The sequence below is a fragment of the Choloepus didactylus genome, chromosome 1, assembly GCF_015220235.1.
Source record: "Choloepus didactylus isolate mChoDid1 chromosome 1, mChoDid1.pri, whole genome shotgun sequence".
NCBI classification, from domain to species: domain Eukaryota; kingdom Metazoa; phylum Chordata; class Mammalia; order Pilosa; family Megalonychidae; genus Choloepus; species Choloepus didactylus.
Window position 1 is genome coordinate 85,981,219 of NC_051307.1, and position 21,696 is coordinate 86,002,914.

At 40.6% G+C, this 21,696-nt stretch overlaps 1 protein-coding gene across 5 annotated transcripts in view; it reads left to right on the top strand.

Moving 5' to 3' along the window:
* Positions 1 to 1,413: 1,413 nt before the first annotated feature.
* Positions 1,414 to 21,696, top strand: part of NR1I2 (nuclear receptor subfamily 1 group I member 2) — a 50,887-nt gene continuing 30,604 nt past the window's right edge. For 3 of the 5 annotated variants that reach the window (XR_005216973.1, XM_037836244.1, XM_037836257.1), the window contains exon 1: positions 1,414 to 1,720. The gene's annotated coding sequence lies outside the window, so the exon portion shown is untranslated. The remainder of the gene's footprint in view (positions 1,721 to 21,696) is intronic. The other 2 variants (XM_037836263.1, XM_037836269.1) reach the window with 1 other exon arrangement.

The window sequence follows — 21,696 nt, forward strand, 5'->3', positions numbered from 1 at the left end:
CTGACACGCTGCCCTTCCTAAGCTGGAGCTGTGGACTTTTTCCTGGGCACAAGAATGCCTGTCAGTACAGAAAGGCCTACTTTTCATCTTGGAAAACAAAGTTTCCTGGAGTGAGTTCTTAACCCCCTTCAGCTATCCCCCCACCTTGGCTGTGGCCATGGCCTTCTGAGCTGTAGCTTCTCAGGGAACCAAAGGGCCCAGCATCTAGTCCATGTCCCTGTCCTCCTGCCCCCAGAGCACTCTACACAGGCTGCCCCCTGGGGGACCCAAATCCAGTATTTCACTTACTCTACGTCCTCTCTCCCGAGGTCCACACCAATAATCCAGTACTTCCCAAGCCTGGCAGAAACCCCTGTGGACAGTCTGAAACTTGACTGAAAGAAAGAACAAGCTCATGCCCACAGTTCCATTTCCAATGCTGGAAGTAAGACCCCAGCAGTGGACCTTGTGAGCCATCCCACTGAAGCTGATTGGGAAAAGCGAGGTAGCATGCACGAGCCGAAACACTGACTCCTAGGGAGTCCCCTGAAGCAAAGCCTCCTCATCCCTCAAATTGAGCAGAAGAGAAGAGATCAATTTAAATGTTTTAAAAATGCAAAATTGTTACTTAGATAACTTTGCTTTTCTCACCAGGGGTGAATCAAAACATGTAATCTGAAAGAAAATTTAAATCAGTAAATAAGTATAAGAAAGTCCAAAGTTTCCCTTACAAAGTTCTGTCTCTATCTCTTTATCTTATGGTTGGAGTGGATGACCCTGCTTTACTGTTGTCGGAAGCATGTACTTAGTCTGCCTTTTAGGAAGGAGCGGTTACTTCCACTCCCCACATTTGCCATAAAACATCCTTGAAAATAAAGCAAGCAGAAGAAGCAAATTAGCAGCAGCTGCTGGGGAACGCAGAGAGGCGCCACTCCCTCCTGACAGAGCCGTTAGAACTCCCTCTCCTGGGTCCATTCTCCCTGCTCCCCAGCTCCCCTCAGCCTTCTGTGCTGAGGCTGGAGCCCAGGGCCACACTCTTCTAAACTGTGCTGAGCTCCCTCGTCTCACACACTCTCCCTCCCGCTCCCTCCCTCTCCCTCCCTCTCTCTCTCTCTCTCAGGTAAACATGCCGTACTCACAGGCACCGTCCTAATTTGAAACTTTGCTTACTTTCACATTGAGTAACACTCTCCAGGAAAGTAGCTTAGATAAAAGGAGAAACATTAGGAGGCTAGATTCAAATTAGCTTTGCCCCAGAGGCTAAAGCACAGAGAAGTTCACTCGGAATTACTTGGACAAAGCAGATACTAGCAACAATCCTCTCCTCCTCTGTTTCACAGTAAAAACATTTAAGAGAAAAAAGTGGGGAGGATTTCATGAGAGTAAATACGGTAATCTGTTCATTTGCTGGTTCAAGTGCTGGACTTGGGACTTAGGAGTGCCAGAGAGGGGCCACTTCACTGACATGAAGGTGAGAGACAAGGCTGACTCATACCCTGGGAAATAAAACCTGTGACAAGGACCGGGAAGAGAAAACTCTGCCTTTGCTTCATAGGGAGCCTCTTACTCTCTGCAAGCGAGTTTCTCACTCCCTGCAAATAGTGAAAGATTAAGTGAATGCTCGAGTCTTTGACAAGGCAGTTGCCGCAGGTGTACTGAAGTTTTGATTGATCCTCTGCTGCTGATTGTTCAAAGTGAACCACAAGAGAGAAGTTTGAGTAGAGAATTTACTACCAAGCAGGTATGATTTTTCTTTTTTTCTCTTTTGCGGAGGGACTGACTGCTCCACAGCAAAATGTGTGGGGACACAATTCACCTTACATTTGTGGTTGGTACATCACAGGTTGTATATCGTGTTGGCCTTGCTACTTTCCTCATTTCCAGGTTAAAAAGAAATATGAAGACAATCACTTCCTTTTGAGCACCATTAGTGATGCCCCCTGCTCTGCCCTTGGCTTCTAGGGAAATAATCACAGTGAAAGACTCAGTTCTGGGTGCGCAGACACAAGTCACACATACAACAAGCCCCCTCTCTGTTGTAGATCCGGAGTCCCCTGACCGAGAACACACCATGGTCTGGGACTGCGGGAACTGGGAACTGAGGTAACTGGGAACAACTGAGCCCTAGTTCCTCTTGGCCTGCTGGGGTAATAGTGTTGGCAGCTCCAGGGACCAAGGCAAAGACATACAGGGCCTCACCACCTCGGAGACGTTCCCTCAGAGGCCCTGCCACACCCTGCACGGCCCTGGAGCTGAGTTGGCTTTGGACCTTAGTTTTCTAACCTTACTTGCAATGGGTGGCACCTGGTCCCACAGAACTGAGCCTCTCCTGCATGTGCTCAGTGCCACCATGCCCTCCCCCTCTCCTCCCCACCTCAGCTCGGCTGAGGCTTTGATCTGGGGCATTGCTTTAGGGCACTCTTTATCTAGGGCTGGTCAGGAGACACCCTCTGAGGCCACTGAACCTTGATCAGGGAGTCATTTTATGGGCACTATTCCCCTTCCACAGACGGGTGCAGGACTCTGCTGCTGGAAAGGTCAATGGTCAACACCCCGACAGCCAAAGTGACTGGATTGTCTGCACTGGGAAGGGTGTTTGATCTCCACTGATATGGTCAGAGTCCAAATTATTCCAAGCAGAACTCAAGAGGCTACTTATTTATCAGTCACTTAATAGGAAAGATTATTTTTCTACACACTAAGAATATTTATTTTAAAAATATTTTAGTTTTATAATAAACTTATTCTAAACCAGGGGTTGGCAGCTATGGCTCCTGGGCCAAATCTGAACCACCAGTTCTTTGTGTAAATAAATAAAAAAAAGTTTGTGGCCCCTAATCTAAAGCAATTAAATAGTTCCCAAATTATTATGAAATACACATATAATAGCCACAAAATTGATTACCATGTTGTTAGTAGGTAATAGGTTTTTTTCAATTATAAAAGTAATACATGATTGCCTGCTCCTTGCAAAATGAAAAAGCAATATAGATAGAGCTAAATACCCCTTTGGCCATCCTGCCAATCCTGATTGCCCATTTTCCCTAAAATAACCACCGTAACCAGTTTGGTGTTTTTACTGTCAGACCGTTCCTTTGCATTCATACTTACATATATGTTACTAATAAAAATTCTGTTGTCATATTGTTCTCACTCTGTAAGCTTTTTTCTAATCAACAGACATCACTTGGAGACTGTCCAAGTCCAATCAATATATTGCTCTACCTCATTCTTTTTAACCGCTACGTAGTATTTCACAGAGTACCAGCTCTTTATTTAGCCATTTCCGTTTTGAGAGGTGTATTAGTTGTTTTCAGTCTTTCACTCGTAACAACAGTGCTGCAGTGAGCCTCACTGTGTGTCTTGTTGTACACATGTGCAAGTGTTCCTCTAGAAGAGATACTGAGAAGTTGAATTATGTCATAGGATACATGTATTTTAATTTTTGATTCTGTCAAATAGTCCTCCCCAGTGCCTGCACCAATGTATACTCCCACCAGCAGAGAACTATAATTACAGTTCCTCCACATGCTTACTTATGCTTGCTGTGTATTAAAAAAAATTATTATTTTCAAATTGAATGCATAAAACTGGAATCCTTCTTTTGTATTTAAATTTCCCTGATTACTAATGAGGTTGAGCATCTTTTTATATAATTCAGAGCTATTATATTTCCTCTTCTTTAATTGCTCATTTCTATCCTTAGCTCATTTTATATTGGGTTATCTTGTTTTACTCATTTGTAGGATTTCTTTATTTATTCTTGATGCTAATCCTTTGATATACATATAATAAATATTCTCTCCATGCCTGTCACTTGTTTTTTGTTTTGTTTTGTTTTGTCATATTCTTTTACTGTTGAATATAACATAGACATAGAAGTGATAACTTTCCAAGTGGAATTTATCAAGTAGTTAGAGAGCAAATTTCAAAAAATATGGGTTACAGTTCCACAGTTTCAGTTATTTCCTTACTGTGAAATACAACATATGTACAAAAATGTAATTATCTTTCAAAGTATGATTTAACACGTAGATATATAGGAAGTTTCCAAGGTCATTATCAGTTATATTACCATAGTTTCAGTTATTTCCTTATTGTGAAATATACATGTATATAAAGAGGTATAACTTTCAAATCACAATTCAACAAGCAGCTACAGTATAAATCTCAAAGGATGCTATGTGTTACAGTTCCACCATTTCAGTCCCTTCCCTCTAGTTATTCTGGTACCTTAGCAACCATGAAAAAGAAAATTATATAAAGATTCAATATTCATAATCCTTTGTTAAATTCCATCTTGTCTGTTGCCACCCCCTTCCTCTATTTTAATCACTTTCTTGATCTTCAGGGATGTCTAGGCAGTGACCACCATAACCTGTTCATGTTGAAAAGGGGTGTCAACTTTATGAACAAAGGGGACACATCTAGTTGATGTTCTTGAAGAGGCTATTGCCTCTGGGTTTTGGGACTTAGCTGGCATAGAGCACTCTGAAGGATTTAAGTCTCTGAAGAACAAACTTAGTGAGTGAAACTTTTATAGAGTCCCAGATAGGTATCTGGGTATTCCTTAAGGTTTTCGGGACTACTGTTGACTTGGGCTTATCATATTATGGTCATTTGGCATATCTAGGTAAAGCTTGCATAGGAGTAACCTCCAGGACAGCCTCTTGGCTCTATTTGAACTCTCTTAGCCACCTTTGGTTATGTATGTTTTTATTCAACAGAAATATTATTATTATTTTGATGTAATTTAATTTAGCAATTTTCTCCCTTATGGATTTTACTCTTTAGGGCTTATTTAAGAAAGTTTTCTCAATCCCCAAGACTATGAAGATATTTTGGCACAGTTTCTTCTAATACTTTATCATTTTTAAAAATAGGTCTTTAGTCCATCTGAGACTTATTTCTATGAATTATTCCAACACCATTTATTGAAAAGTTCAGCCTTTCTCCATTTATCTGAAACGTCACGTCCATCATGTAGTAAATTCTCATTTATACATGTCTGTTGCTGGATACTCTGTTCTTTTGTATTTTCCTATTCCTGAGTCAATTTCCACTATAGTTTTTTTCTTTTTTACTTTTTTTTTTTTTTGACCCTTTCTAATGGATTTTTTTACTTGATACACAGGAAGTCTTTTGTGTGTTGGTATTTTGTCTAGTCACCTTACTGAATTCTCTTATTCTCTTAATAGTTGTGAAAGTTTTATCAGTTGATTCTTTTGGAATTTCTAGGTAGGCAATGATATTACCTATAGATAAGGAGAGTTTTGTTCCTTTCTAATTTTATACATCTTAATATGTATTTTTTGCCTTATTGCCTTTTCTTGACTCTCCAACACAGTATGACAGGGGATAGTCTCAGGGCTGATGCACACAGTTGTGTGGGGTGTACACTGCCCAATTCTAGGTGGCACCATTCACAAATACTTAGATGTCTTAAGTATTTGTTCTAGTTTGCTAATGCTGCCAGAACGCAAAACACCAGAGATGGATTGGCTTTTATAAAAGGGGGTTTATTTGGTTTATTTGGTTATATGGTCTTAAGGCCATCAAGTGTCCAAGGTAAGTCATTAACAACAGGGTACTTTCACTGCAGTTTGGCCAGTGGTGTCTGGAAAACCTCTGTTAGCTGGGAAGTCATGTGGCTGGCGTCTGCCCCAGAGTTCTGGTTTCAAAATGGCTTTCTCCCAGGATGTTCCTCTCTAGGCTTCAGCTTCTCTCCAAAATGTCACTCTCAGTTGCCGTTGGGGCATTTGTCCTCTCTTAGCTTCTCTGGAGCAGAAGTCTGCTTTCAAAGGCCGTCTCGAAAATGTTTCTGTAAGCTGCAGTTCCTCTGTCAGCTCCTGTGGGTTCTTCAAAGCGTCCCTCTTGGCTGGGGCTCCTCTTCAAAATGTCATTCACAGCTGCACTGAGTTCCCTCTGTCCCTCAGCTCATTTATATGGCTCCAGTGACTCAACTTAGACCCACCCCGAATGGGTGGAGCAACACCTCCATGGAAACTATCCAATCAGAGTCAACACCCACAGCTGGGTGGGGTGCATTCCAAAGAAACACTCAAAGAATTCCAATCTAATCAGCACTAAAATGTCTGCCCCACAAGATTGCATCAAAGAATATGGCTTTTTCTGGGGGGACATAATACATTCAAACCGGCACAGTATTCTTGTCATGTTCCTGATTTTAATCTATTTTTCTTTCTTACTGTGAACCCATGTTTCTTGGAACCTTATCTGCTGGGATTCATTGAGACTGGGATTGAAAGTGTTTTCCCCTAGAGGATTTACATTTGCTTCTGCCGGGACCCTGGGGACAGTACCAACTGCAACCTCTATAAGCTTGGGGTTTACTAGCCACACAAGTAGAATGAATTCTGGTCCAAAATACCTGTTTGCAGCTTGTCCTTAGGAATTCTCAGGGATCTTTATTCCTGCTCCACTCAGAGCCAAAGCTCAGAAGGCTGTGGATCTCCATGTCTTCCTCTGTGGGGCATCACACTGGGACTGTCACTCTTAGGGGATCCTGACTTGAGGCTACAGTCTAGGGCCTGAAGTTAGTCTCTGCTTCAGCCTCAAACTTTGTCTCGTGTTCCCTGTGGCCCACTCAGACGCAGGCTCCAGGCCACCAGCAATCTGCAGATAACCCCAGAGCAATCACTGATTCAGCCTTTTAACTCCTCTGGATTAGCATAGTCTTATAAATTCTGCCCTCTGGAGACTTCCCTTACTTTTCTTTCAGGTCGAATCTGCATGAAAAAAAAATCTTAAAAAATATACTTTATCCAGTGTCTTCAGGTATGCATTAAGCAGGAGGATGTTCTCTAAGAATCTTCTCCAGCATAGTCCCAGCAATGAAATCTCTATTTTGACTTTAACAAGAACTACTGAATGCTTCTCCAATAAATAAGATGCATAGTAAAATTTTTGGTAACTATCCTATATCAAGTTAACAAAGTTCTCTTCTATTCCTACTGGTTAATCAAGAATTTTTGTTTCTTCAAATGCTTTCAGCATCTTTTAATTTCCTCATCTTAATTTCATAGCTAATGAGCTCTCTTAATTAAATAGCTCATGTCAAGGGTTATGGTAACAGAAATGACCCAATAGCCACTATAAAATTTTTTTTCCATAAAAAAGAACAATAAATTCAGGGAAGAGAGACATTAATTCCAATTCTTAGTGTGATCTCCATGCTCTGCTTGGCCTTACACTCCAGATATTGATGTGCTGTCCACAATATGTTCAGGACATAAAGAGTGTGTGGGGGGCCCCTCTTGCCTTCTAGGTGGTGTGAAGGTGGTTTGAAGTTCCCTGTCACCTGTCCACCCACCTGCCATACTTTTTTAAACTTCAATGAAAACTCTGAAATAACAAACTGAATACCCAACTGAAAATTGAGGTAAAGAGACATATCCAAATGCTTCATGTAATATATGAAATAATTCTCTTTGGCCTCTCAGAATTCCAAACAAAGGAAGAGTCAAACTCTGAAGTCATGGGTAACCATAACACTACACATGTACTTGTAAGAGATGAACAGTTAAATCAAAGGTCTCTGTGCCCTGTTAAATACGGGAAAAGGAAACAGGGTGTACTTTTGACTTTGGCTGATGCCAGCTCTCAACCCTGACCAGTATATAATAACAAACTTCCTGTCCTGACCTCTTGGACCCAATGACTGGATCCCTGGCAGCACAAAGGCTAATTTCATTTCTGGCCACCTGAAGATAGCAGCTGACCTCTTACCATTCAAATCCCTAAAATACAACTCTTGCTATTTGAGTGCCTCTGGGGGACTGCCCCATGCCAGATCCAAGGAGGAGGAGGCTTTTGTTCACGATGTTTGATTGATTTCAAAATGATTTCATATATAAAAATCTCATTTTATCCCCATGAGTTTTGTGATAAAAATCTAACTTGCATAGTGTAATTACACTATAGTAAGAATCAGAATAAAAGGAACCGAAAAGAGGTTCTGTCACTTACTGTCTTTGTGACTTTAGACACAGCTCAGGGTCTCCAAATTCCTCATTTGTAAAAGGAGCAATAAGCTCTGCCCAGCCCAACTGGGGATAAACCCTGCTCTACCTACCTCACAGGCACCTCAATATGAGATATTGATTTTGAAATTGTTTTGTAAACTACAAAACCTGCATAAATGTGAGCTAATAAATTGACCAATCTTCTCCCTTCATTGAACAAAACCAACAGTTTCATAAACTTTATTTGTCGAGCTCTTACAAATTCAGAATTCTTAAATTGTTTTTCTTTTATCAGCTTTTTACTCCCCTTTGCCCTGTGGCTGGTTTGGCTATTTTATATATATTCACCTTTATGATCCTGTTGTCTCTGACTGTTTCTTTCCCTAAGGTCATGGTTCTTCTTCTGTTTTTCCTCCTTTTCCCTATTACTTAAACTTTAACTTTGTTGTTTCTACTCTTTTCCCATAACTTCAGTGACCTGGTTCCAAAAACGTCTTGCATTGACTCAACAGAATACTAAACATATCTGCGTCTCCTCCTCACACCCTTTTCCTAGAAAGGGCTGTCCATCTGGCTCCCAAATGTATGTTGACTTTTTAAGCAATTTATGATGCAAACCATTTCACATGATTTCTCTGCTTTCATTACTTCCTCTACTTCCTCTAGAGCCTTAAAGATGTTTATATGGTCCACATCCTCGGGCCACCACTCAGCCATCTTCCCCATCACACCCTTTTCGTTCACTGCGCTGTGGACGGCAGCCTGCAGCAGCAGCAGCCCCTGGGAGCTTGTCAGAAATGCGCTCAGGCTCCACCCAGACCTGCTGAATGGGAATCTGCATTTTAACCAGTGTCCCAGTTGACTTGTGTGCACATTAAGTTGGAGAATCACTGTGGTAGATTATAAGCACTAGGCTACCTTAAACCGGGATTCTGAAGTGCACACGGGAGGGAAGGAAGGCACAGACCCAGGCCTCACAGAAATTCAAATGGAGTTCCTTTCCTCAGGTCATTCAGGGTCAAATGCGGCTTTATCTACCATTTCTACTGACACCTCCTTCCTGAGGCTTCTCTGTCCCCCAGCTTCTACTCCCCGCTGGTTCTTCTTGCCCCACGGCTTCCAGGTGCTGCCTTCCCTCTGTGTCTAACATGACCGCCACACACGAGGCAGGGCTGCGATGGTGGGTGCTCAGACAATTTAATTATTTGACTTCCCTTTTTTAAAATTCAATTTTATTGAGATATATCACATACCATACAATCATCCAAAGTGTACAATCAATTGTTCACAGTACCATCATATAGTTGTTCATTCATCACCCCAGTCTATTTTTTGAACATTTTCCTTGTACCAGAAAAAGTGAAAATAAGAATAAAAAATAAAAGTGAAAAATCATCACCCCCATCCCACCCCATTTTTCATTTAGTTTTTGTCCCCATTTTCCTACTCATCCTTCCATACACTGGATAAAGGGAGTGTGATCCCTAAGGCTTTCACAATCACACTGTCATCCCTTGTAATCTGCATTGTTATACAATCGTCTTCAAGGGTCCAGACTACTGGGTTGGAGTTTGATAGTTTCAGGTATTTACTTCTAGCTATTCCAATGCATTAAGACTTAAAAAGGGTTATGTGTGTAGTGCGTAAGAATGTCCACCAGAGTGACTTCTCGACTCCATTTGTTGGCTTCCCTTTTAATAATAATGAAATATTTTGTCAGCATTTATTTAGTGACAAGTGATGTTCTCTTTAAAAAAAAAGTTTATCATACTCTTGTAAAAAGCAAGTAATTACATGCAATTCTCCATACCAGACAACTTCTTGAGGCATGTTTAGCTGTTTAGACAATAGAATAACCCACTCATTCCCTGCAAACAGCCCTGTACCACACATCGTTCTCTTTCTGGCTCTGCCTGCCAACGTCAGCGGGCTGTCCTCGGGGCTGGTGGCTGGATAGGCCATGTGACAGGCCCAGGAGTGCCTCCGAATACTCAATGGAGACTGGTCTGCAACCGTCAAGGAGTGTTGTAAACTTTCACCTCAGGGTGATGATTCCTTTGGGAGGAAAGGAAACAATTGCTCGTTTCCCAGTGACTTGTGGCAGAAGCTGTATTCACACTTGAGCCAACGGGCACCTCAGTTCTGATTTGTACCAGCAATGCTTTAGTGCCCTTTGCACACAGTGGCCCCTAGGCAGCAGCCCAGCAGGCCCACCTTTTGTTTTGGCTCTGTCTATGCACCTGGCATTCTGATTCACCAGGAGAGGAGGTGAATGGATCCATGTCACTTGTCCCTGCGCAAGAGAAATTATACCATCCCTCACAGGCCCCTGGGGAGCCTGTGGACCAGCTGCCCTTTGTTTTGGGGCCTGAGCCTGGTCCAACCAGAAGCCCCTCTGGGAGCAGCTGTGGGGCGGGCGGGCGGCCTCCTCCTGCAAGGCCCGGCTGCATGAGCATTTGTAAGATTCTCCTATACAGGACAGAGATCAAGGGCCACGAACACTCCTATACAGCACCATCTGTCCCCTCACATAATTGCCTCACAGATGCTGGCAGTTTATCTCACACACCCTCTCTTTTCATGATCTTGGGGCTTGGAGCAGGGAAGAAAAAATACCTTTTTCTATCAAAAGCTTTTTTTGATCCTTGTCCTCAAAAAAATAGGGGGGAGGTATTTAATGGGTCTTCTTTCAAAATCACAGATCTCACTTTTATTCCCACCCTGCTGCCCTGCCCTTCCAGCTCAAGTCCAGCCTTGGTCACTCTCCCCCTGCTTTAGAATTACAAGAAGGGAAAGTCACAGCCTCCCTCCTTGTCTCTTAAGCAGGATCTAAGTGTTACAGGGCAGCAGAGACACAGGTCCCACCCTGCCCGATAGACTGAAGGAGCCTTTTGAAGGTCTCTTATTTGGCCACTTTTGTCAAGGATTTGGGCCTGACGTCACCAAAGCGCAGCTGCACGGTCAGGGTTCTGCCTGCTGCTCTGAGATGTAAACCTCCCCCCACCAGAGACTCCAGCAGGCTGTGTGGCTTAGTTTTATGGGTACAGTAGAACCAGGGCAGGGACAGATTTAAGCCAAGGAAGCTGAAGCTTGGGGGCCTCTCACTTTCAGGGGTCCTTCTTGTGGGTATATGCTTTTGTGAACTTTCCAAATACAAGATATTTAACCACAGTTGTTTTTAAACTATTTCAACTTCCCCTTTGCCATATTTTCCCTGGAGTTAAGTGGTGATGGAGTGGCCATGGGCACATTTTGGGGATCAGGCTAAGGGCAGCTGAGGTGGGAATGCATTTAGTTTGGTGCATTTATAGGGTTCCAGGGATGTCCCCCTCTGCCTGCTCATCCACTGTTAGGACATGAAGTGCAGTCTGAGGCTGTGTCACAATATTAGTGTGTCCTGTGGTGTCCAGCACAGGGTAAAGGAGAAGGAACAAGGTTTCATGCGTGTGGAGCTAGAACCTAGTCTGTGGAAAATTCTTCCAAATATTAAGGCTTCTGTGACAGAATCTTCATGGAGGTTTTCGTAACTTTGACAACAATCATCAACAAGTTGTGAAGATGAAAGAAACTTTTCTCCACCATCAAAATAAAAAGTAAACTTTGACCATACTAGAGAAAAAACTTTATTCTCTTTCTGCTCTTTATATAATAAATGGCAGTACAAAATCATTATTATATGTGGACTGCATTAGTTTTCTATTGCTTCTGTAACCAGTTACCATACAATTGGTGGCTTAAACCATACAAATATATTATCTTACAGCTCTGGAGGTCAGAAGTCTCACTGGGCTAAAGTCAGGGTGTCATCAGGGCTGCATTTCCTTGGTGGCTGTAAGGGAGAATTTGTTTGCTTCCTTTTTCCAGCTTCTAGAGACTTCCAGAATTCCCAGTTTTGTGGTCCCCTTCCTCCATCTTCAGAGCCAGCAACAGAGCATCTCTCTGACCCCTCTTCTGTCATCACATCTTTCTGTGACTAAAGTCAAGGAAGTGTCTCTGATTTTAAGGATGCGTGTGATTAGACTGAACCCATCTGGATAATCCAAGATAATCACCCTTAATCATGTCTGCAAAGTCCCTTTTGCCATAGAAGGTAACATATTCACGCATGCCTGGAATTTGTGCACAGATCTCTTTGGAGACCATTATTCTGCCTACCACGAGGAGACAATGAGAGACATATAGGGTGTGTCAGGCAGTTGATTAATTTAAATGCTTTGTTATTTTTCTGAATTTTATGATGTTTGTTACTGGTCATTTTTAATATTTATTATTGTAATTTCTTTTCTCATTCTGAGTACATATTCTCTTTGATACCTAATTTTGTATTTGTAATTTTGTATTATTTTACTTACTGAGGGCTCCCCAAATTGTATAAGCTCCACAAAGTTTTATTAAGGGAATTTTTACTCACCATTGGCTGAACTGAGCATTTAATGAAATTTCTCTTCCAAATACCACTAGGAGGGAGGGGCTGGGGAGTCAGCTGTTAGCTGGGGTTAGTCTGCTCACAAGCCAGCACATGAACCAGGGAAGAGTAGAAGTGAAGATGGCCTGCGTCTCCACTGGGTGACCCTCCTTCTCTCTGTGATCCTGGAGAGTCACTCACCAGAGCCAAGTGCAGGGTGGACATGCCCTGGAATAAAAGGCGTATTTCATGTGCGTATGTGCCTGGAGGGGCTGGGGCAGGAGAGGGGTGATCAAGAGCCCTCTGGAACAATTGCACTGTGAACTTAATAGATCTCCAGCTTAGCAAGTGCCACAATTCCCCTTGGTTCCTCTAGTCAGCTATTTCTCCCTTGTTTGGGGCTACTATGCTTTCTCTTTGTGACCCTTTCCCAGCCTCAGCTTTAACCAGCAGCCTCTCCTCTCCTCCTGTGGTACCTTAAGAAGTATGCCCATCACCTGTGGCTTCTCTTTGCCCCCATTTTGATCTGCCTCCCCACTCCTGCACAGGCCCAAGCCCAGGTCCCTCACTCTTGCTTGAACTTCTTTCATTCTGCTCTTTGACTCTTCTAAACTACAAACCCCCATTCTCACTGCCTTTGCTTGCTATCTCTGTTTCTTAAACCACATCCCATGCTCCTTGACAAGGCTTCTCTCCTGATGACCATTCTTCTTCTAGTATTTTGCATTTTCTCTTGCTCTAGTGGGAATGTTCTCCTTTGCATACATGTCTGCTAAAATCCCATACGAAAGGGCAGTGTCTTGTACCTCTACTGAGCATTTTGTTGTTTCTTGCACATAAAGACAGTCACTTGCCATGTGTTTACCCAAATCTTGGTCTGTTGGCCCAGGTGTATCTGCAGCACTCACTGCTCAGACTGTGTTCTCATAGACAGTCTCTAAATATTTGATTCCAAAGGTCACTAGTTGATCTTTGGAACCAAGATGAAAAGTCTCCTTTCAGCACCGTCCCTTTAGTCCTTGGGAGAAAAAATGCCATAACCCTGAAAAAACTTCTCCATCTTAACATGTTCCTTTTGCAGGAGAATGGGCATGCATATCTGCACATTTTTGTGATTTTTTTTCTATTTTATAGTCATGATCATACATCTTATCCTGTACCATTTAAACATCCACACTGAGCGAGCCACATTGCACAGTTTAATCTCCTGTTAACCAGGTCCAGGGAACTGAAGCAGGGTCTCATTCAGCTGAAATTGCCCCCTGACCCCTCTCCCAGCACCGGCAGGTGCTCTGCAGCAGTCCCAGTGTTGGGCCTCCTGTAACTCATCATTCATCTCTGCTGACACCACCCACCATGATTCCACTGAGTCCTTCCAGGCTGCCTCTGCGTTCCTTTCTTTGCTCCCCTATCAGCCTCCAGTTCTCTCTCAAGCCTTGTGCCTCTGCTCTCCCTTCCCTTCCCTCCCCCTCCATCCCCTCCTGTCATCTTATTCTGGAAATCCTTGTTCCTTCTACAGCAGAACCTTAATTCACATTTTCTTTAGGCTATCCCTCCATTGTCTTCTCAGGAGGCACACTCTCCTTAGGTTCAACGTTGCCTTCTCTCAAGTGCGTGCTCTCAGTTCCTGAGGTGCTCCCTTCTGGTGGCTTCTGGGTGGCCTCCACCCACAGTTCCTCACCAGTCTCCTCTCCCTTCACTCCTGTCCTGTCAGATCTGCCCTTGGCAACCTCCTCTGCAACAGCTCACTCGGCTCTTCCTCCTCCTGCTGAGAGCCAGGTTCCATGTTACAGGTAAGGAAGCTGAGCATGAGAGAAGTGAGCAAGAGAGCAAGTTAATCCAAGGCCGGGGACCTGGATCTGCCTCTTGGCATTGAGAGAAGGACACTGTCCAACGTATGTGCAGCCACAGGGAGCAAAAGGAGAAGTTCTCTGATCTCCAGGAGGCCACGGGCCAGCTGGATCCTGCCTGCTTACAGTTACCCCTTCCCTTGTGCTGTCATTCATGGAGGGCCTCCATTTTCCCTTTAATGGGGGTTCGGGGCCTTATCAAATGATGTAGCTGGATGTATATGTATGTGTATATATATATATATATATATCTTTCCCCTCCCATCCTTGTGGTGACTGGTTTCTGAAGTCCTGAGTATACCCCTCTACTACCCTGAAACGTAGGGGATCTTAAATGGAACATGAGCATTTCATAGGAAGGAAGTGGTGTTGGGAGGAGTCAGCAGGAGCAACCCATGTGTAAACGATTCAGATGGTCGGACAGGAGGCACGACTGTCTTTGCTCTGCAGCCCTCCTGAGAGCTGTGATGCTCTGGAATGTCAGCCTCCAGGCACTTAGTCACCAAATGCTTTCTATAAAAGAGAAAAGTAGGAAAATATAGAAAATTATAGAGAAAAGCATAAAAATAATCCCACAACCAGAATTAATCATTATTTCCATTTTGGCATTCTGTCCATCTACCTATGTCTCTGTATCTATCTATCTATCTATCTATCTATCTATCTATCTATCTATGATATTGCTGTTGTAATTTTAAACCTTCAATATTGTTTTATGTTAATCCACCTATTTCCCTTTTCAGTTCTCTTCATTCCTTCCTGAAATTCCATGCTTCCTCCTGAGATCATTTTTCTTCAACCTGATTAACTCCCTTCGATATACTTGTAATGCATGTCTGCTGCAAATAAATTCTTCAGGTCTTGTTTGTTTGAAATGTCTTTATTTTGTCTTCACTTCTGACAGATAATTACATTATCAAATTCTCCATTAGCTATATAATCCATTGTCTTTTGGCTTGTATAATTTCTATTGAAAAGTTAGTTATTAGTCTTATTTTTGCTCCATTGAACTTAATTTTGTTGCTGTTGTACCTGTGGATACTTTTAAGAATTTTTTGTCTTTGATTTTCAGCAGTTTTACTGTGTGTGTATGTGTGTGTGTGTGTGTGTGTGTGTGTGTGTGGTTTTTCTTAAATCCTGCTTGTAGTGTACTGAGCTATCATATCTGTAGCTTGATATCTTTCATTAGTTTAAAAAAACTGGAGGTCATTACTACTTTATATATTGCTTCTCTCTCATTCTCACACCAGTTATATATGTTAGACTGTTTGAGTCTTGGATGTCTCATGCTTTTTTTTTTTAATTCTTTTTTCTCTCTGTACCTCATTTTGTATATTTTCTGTTGACCTACCTTTGAAATCACTATTTCTGTCTGTTGCTGGTCCATCCAGTGAGTTCTTAATTTTAGATATTTATATTTTTCATTTCTGGAATGCCTAATTGACCCTCTTCAAAAACAGCTTTATTAAGATATAATTTATATATCATAAAATGTACTCATTTAAAGTGTACAGTATAATGATTTTTAGTGTATTCACAGAGTTGTGCAGCCATCACCACAATTTAATTTTAGAACATTTGACAAACCTGATGTCTATTTGTAGCCACTTCCATTCCTACCCTCAACCCCAGGCAACCACTAATCTGCTTTCTGTCTCTATGGATTTGCCAGTTCTGGACATTTCATATAAATGGAATCATACCATATATGGTCTTTTGTACCTAGCATCTTTCACTTAGCGTAATGTTTTCAAGGCTCATCCATATTGTAGCATGTATTTAGCACTTCATTCCTTTTTTTATTGCTTAAAAGTGTCCTATTATATAAACATACCACATTTTGTTTATCCATTCATCCGTAGATGCACATTTGGGTCTAGTTTTGGCTATTATGAATAATGCTGCTATGAACATTCATATACAAGTCTGTGTGTGGGCATATGTTTTCATTTATCTTGGATAGATGTAGGAGTAGAATTACTGGGTCATATGATAAAGTTATGTTTAACATTTTAATTAGTTTCTTTTCTTTTCTTTTCTTTTTTTGCCTAAGTGGCTATACCAGTTTGCATTCCTACTAACATTCTCTGAGGGTTCCAGTTTTCCACATCCTCACCAACACTTGCTATTATTCATTATCCATCTTTATGATTATAGTCATATGATTATAGCCATTCCTGTGGATATGAAGTAGTATCTCATTATGGTGTTTTAGTTTGTATTTCCCTAATGACAAATGATGTTGGGTATCTTTTCATATGTTTATTGGTCATTCATATCTTCTTTGGTGAAATATCTATTTAAATTCTTGGCCTGGTTTTTAAAAATTGGGTTATTTGACTTTTTATTTTTGAGTTGTAAGAGTTTTTAAATATATTCTATATACAACTACCAAATCAAATAGATATTATTTGCAAAGTCTTTCTTACATCCTATGGCTTGTCTTTTCACTTGATTAATTGTTTGAAAAGTGCAATCATTTTAAATTTTTTATGAAGTTCAATTTATCTTTTGTAAAAAACTGTTTATAGCTAAACTTATCTCAATCACAGTTTTAAAGTTTATTCCTTTTATAAAGAATTTGTCTCTTTACAGCTTAAAATGCTTCTTTGCACTCCCCAAATTTACTTTTATGTTTTCCTTTTATTATGAATTATTGATCTGATTTGCTTCTTTAATATGCTGCCTGAATGGCTGGGCTATTTGGAGACTTCATCTCCTAGGATATAATGATCAATTTGGCTCATTTAGCTCTCCTCTTTAGAAGTTATGGTTATTTCATCATGCTGGAACAGTACTGCCCAGTAGAACTTTGTGTGATAATGGATATATAAAATACCTGCATTATCCAATTTGGCAGCCACTAGCCACATGTAGCTCTTGAGCACTTAGTACATGGCTAATGGACTGAGGAACTGAATTTTTAATTTTATTTAATTTTAGTTGATTTAAGTTTAAATTTAAATAGCCATATTTGGCTAGTGGCTACCTGCATTGAACAATACAGTCTTGGAAAATACTGTTGACATGCCTCAATTTTTTCTTATGTCACTAATGCTTTTGGTGTCATGTCAAAGAAACTTTACCTAACCCATTGTCATGAAGATTTATCCCTATGTTTTCTTCTCATAGTTTGAGTTTTAGCTCTTATGTTTAGGTCTATGATTCATTTTAAGTTAAAGTTTGTACATGGTATAGGTTAGGATCTAAGTTCATATTTTTGCATGTAAATATAACATTTTCTCAATACCAGTTAAAAAACGACAATTATTTCCCTCATTAAATTGCTTTGGCACCTTTGTAAAAAATTAACTATAGAAGAAAGAGCTTATTTCTTGACTCTCAATTCTGATCCATTGATATATATTTATATCCTTATGCCATTGATTATTTTAGCTTTGCAGTAAGTTTTGAAATTGAGATGTGTAAATCCTCCAACTTTGGTTTGGGTACTCTGAATACTTTTCCATAGATTGTAATTCTTCTTTGGAATCTTCCTTCTCTTTATCCATTTTGTTCATCTTATAATCTCTCTTAATGTCAAACATAGTTATTTTAAAGGCTTTTCTGCTAATTTCAATGTTGGGGTCATTTGTGGGTCTGCCTCTTTTATGGTTTGTTTTATCTCCTGATTAGGAGTCACGTTTTGATTCCTCTTCCCATGTCTAGTAATTTTTTATTGTTGGCCAAACATTGCGTCTGAAAAAATTAGAGAGTTTCCAGATAATACCTTCTACCACAGAAAGTCCCCCATTTGCTCTGTTAAGCTTATAGTGTGAGGGGCTAATTATTTCAATATAATTGGGATTAAGATGAATCAGAGCTGTGTTGTAGCTTTAGTAATACTCATTCCACCTCTGATATGTCCCCGTTCCTTAGGCATCATCCTCCGTTCTTTTGATTGAAAGACTGAATGGTTGGTCTTTCAACCATGAAAGACTGTAGGAGATTGGGTTCTGCCCTTCTGGGGTTTTTAGTTTAACTCTTTACCATCCTGCCCCACACGACTTCACAATATTGCAGTAATGTTTGAGGGGAAGACCGGCTGTGTAACTTAAGTAGGCTGCCCTACCTCTGGTGAGATTTTATCTTCCAAGCTCAGCAAGGCTGAGGGAAACACCAATCTGCTTTTTAGAGGCTTCCAGCCCACTACTGCATACCATAGACCGTAGCAAATACCACACGGGAAAAGACAGTCATGCATTTTGGGCTCCTCTAGTTTCTAATTCCCTCTGCCAGCCCACACAAATACCAAAGATTCACTATCTGTCCTTTCTCTGACTACCGCCCCTTTGCTGGGCTAACCTGGTCCTCAGTCCACACCCAGAATTGGTGAATACTCCCAAGAAACATAAAACTCCCATCTCAAGGGCTTTCTCTTTTCCAGAATTTCAGTTTTTCTAGTCTTCATTGTTTTCATACCTCTCCAATGTCTTTTAAGATGATGATTTTTTCCAACTAAATTGCATACTTTATTTTTTATACATTTTTTAATTGAGAAATCTAACATATATACATAATGGTGATAACTTTCAAAGTATGATTAACAAGTAATTAGAGAGCAAGTTTCAAAGAATGTTATGGGTTACAATTTCACAATTTCAGTTCTTTCCCTATTGTGAAATATAAGATTAATTCAGAAAGGTGATAACTTTCAAAGTACAATTTAACGTATAACTATAGAGCAAATGTCAAAGAATGTTATGGGTTACAGTTCTACTATTTCAGTTATTTCCTTCTTAGCTATTCTAATACCCCAGCATCTAAATATAAATATTTATATAAAGATTCAGTATTCATAATGCTTTGTTAAATCCTATCCCATCTGTTGCTACCCCCTCCCCTCGTGCAAGAACCTTCTCAATCTTCAGAGGTGTCTAGACAGTGAAGACAAAATGCTGTTACCTTTAATGCAGTCTTGTGTGGGCAGACGTATTAGTGTTGATTAGATTGGAACCTTCTGATTAGGTTGTTTCCATGGAGATGTGAACCACCCAACTGTAGGTGATGACTCTGATTAGATAATTGTCATGGAGGTGTGGCCCTGTCCATTCAGTGTGGGCCTTGATTAGTTTACTAGAGCACTATATAAGCTCAGACCAAAGGAGTGAGCTTGCTACAGCCATGAGGGACACTTGGAAAAACACAGAGAGCTGAAAGCAACTGAGAGTGACATTTTGAAGAGGAGCTGCAGCTAAGAGAGGACAAAGAGCAATATTTTGGAGAATGCCATTTTGAAATGTAACCTGGGAGCAAGCAGGTGCCAGCCATGAGCCTTCCAAGCTAGCAGAGGTTTTCCAGATGCCAATGGCCATCCTTCAGTGAAGGTACCCCCTTATCTTGGACACTTTATGGCCTTAAGACTATAACTTTGTAACCAAATAAACCCCCCTATAAAAGCCAATTCATTTCTGGTATTTTGCATAACAGGCAGCATTAGCAAACCAGAATACCACCCTAACTTGTTCATATTGAAATGGGTGTTGACATTATGGGGAAGGGGGCTGCACCTGGTTGTTGTTCTTAAAGAGGCTGTTGTCTTTGGACACTATGAACTGTCTGGCATAGGAACACTCTGGTGGACCTAAGCCTCTGAGGGAAAAACTTAATGAGTGAAACCCCCATAGAATCCAAATAGGGACTTAGGTACCTCAGGACCACCGTTGGTTAGAGTCTGGCACACTGTGGTCATTTGGGACATCTAGCTGGAGCTTGCATAAGAGTAACCTCCAGGACAGCCTCTCAACTCTACCTGAGATCTCTCAGCCACTGCAACCTTATTTTTACTATCTTTCCTTTCCCCCTTTTGGTCAAGAAGGCATCTTCAATCCCTCAATGCCAGGGCCAGGCTCATTCCTGGGATTCATGTCCCATGTCACCATGGAGATTCACTCTCCTGAGAGTCATGTCTTACATAGGGGAGTTGGTTAATGAATTTATTTTCCGAGTTGGGCTTAGAGAGAGAAAGGCCACATCTGAACAACAAAAGAGGTTCTTTGGCTGTGCCTCTTAGGCATAATTATAGGAAGGCTTAGCCTCCTATTTACAACCCTAAGTTCAACAAGAGCAAGCCTTAAGAACAAGAGCTTGACTTATTAAGTAGGGGGTTCCTAATTTCACATAGCATATATTCTGTCCAAGGTAAACAATCAGTATCTCACATTATCTTCACTTTGTTGTACAATCATCATCACTCTCAACTTTAAACAATTATCATAACACAAAGCATCCCAGAGCTCTTATCAGCCACTAATTATTCATCCCTAGTATTAGTGTAGTGCTGGTAAGGTATCCCTACTAAATATAGTCTATAATATGTAATGGGTAGTTTTTCCATATACCTCTCTGTTGTTAATTCTTTGTACCAGTGTCATACTTTAGAAGTATATCATGCAAACATTTATTTATATTTGTAGTGCTCCTCTGTGGGTTACATGCTTTTAAACAACCACTTTCAATCATGTTCACCTTCAATGCAGCACTGATACTTATATAAGATGATGGTGTTTTAATGATTTGTCCACCTTTTCTTAGTTGTTTCAGTAGAAGCTTTTGTATGTCATGATCTACTGCACCCTACCTGCAAGCAAGAGTCCCACTGGATCATTTTAAATCAAATACCAGACACCATATAATTTTAACCATAAATACCTCAGTATATTTCTCTAAGAGGTAAGAGCTTGATAGGGGCTCTATTTTAAAAAAACATAATGACAATCTTAAAAATTAATAATAATTCCTTAATATAATTTGATATCTGGTCAGTGTACAAATTTTCCTACTTGACTCTTAAATGTCTTTGTTGGTTTGCTTGAATAAGGATCCAAACAAGTTCCACATCTTGATTTTAGATAAGTTCTTAAGACTTTTTCCTCCATGAGAACTCACCCATCCCCTTTTATTCTTGCCATTTATTTGTCAAAGAAACTTGTTCTTTTGTCCTGTACAATTTTTCACATTCTGGATCTGGACGTTTATATCTCCAGAGTGTCATTTAATTCTCCTTTCCCCTAGTATTTCCTGGGATTTGGTAGTGAAACCCAAAAGCTTGATCAAATTCACATTCAATTCTTTGTCGAGTGATTCATGGGCTATGTTCTTCCTGTTGCATCACATCAGAGGACCCACAATGTCTGTCTCTCTTTAGATCTTTGTTGATTTGATAGGTGAAAGTGGTATTTTATTATTATTATTGATATGCATTTATTTGCTTATTAGTAAGGTTGAACATTTTCCCCTTTGTAAAAATTTAAATTTCATTTTATTATGATCCTTTGGACTATCATGTTCTTTACAAATTTTTTCTTCCAATTTTATGTGTATCTTTTATTTCCATTTTTGTTGTTATTGATAGATAGCTTTAATTTTTTATGTACTTGGATACATCAGACTTTACTTTTATGATTTCTACCATCACTTTTTACATGAAAAAGTACATCTCCATTCAGACATAGATATTCCCAGACATATTCTTCTA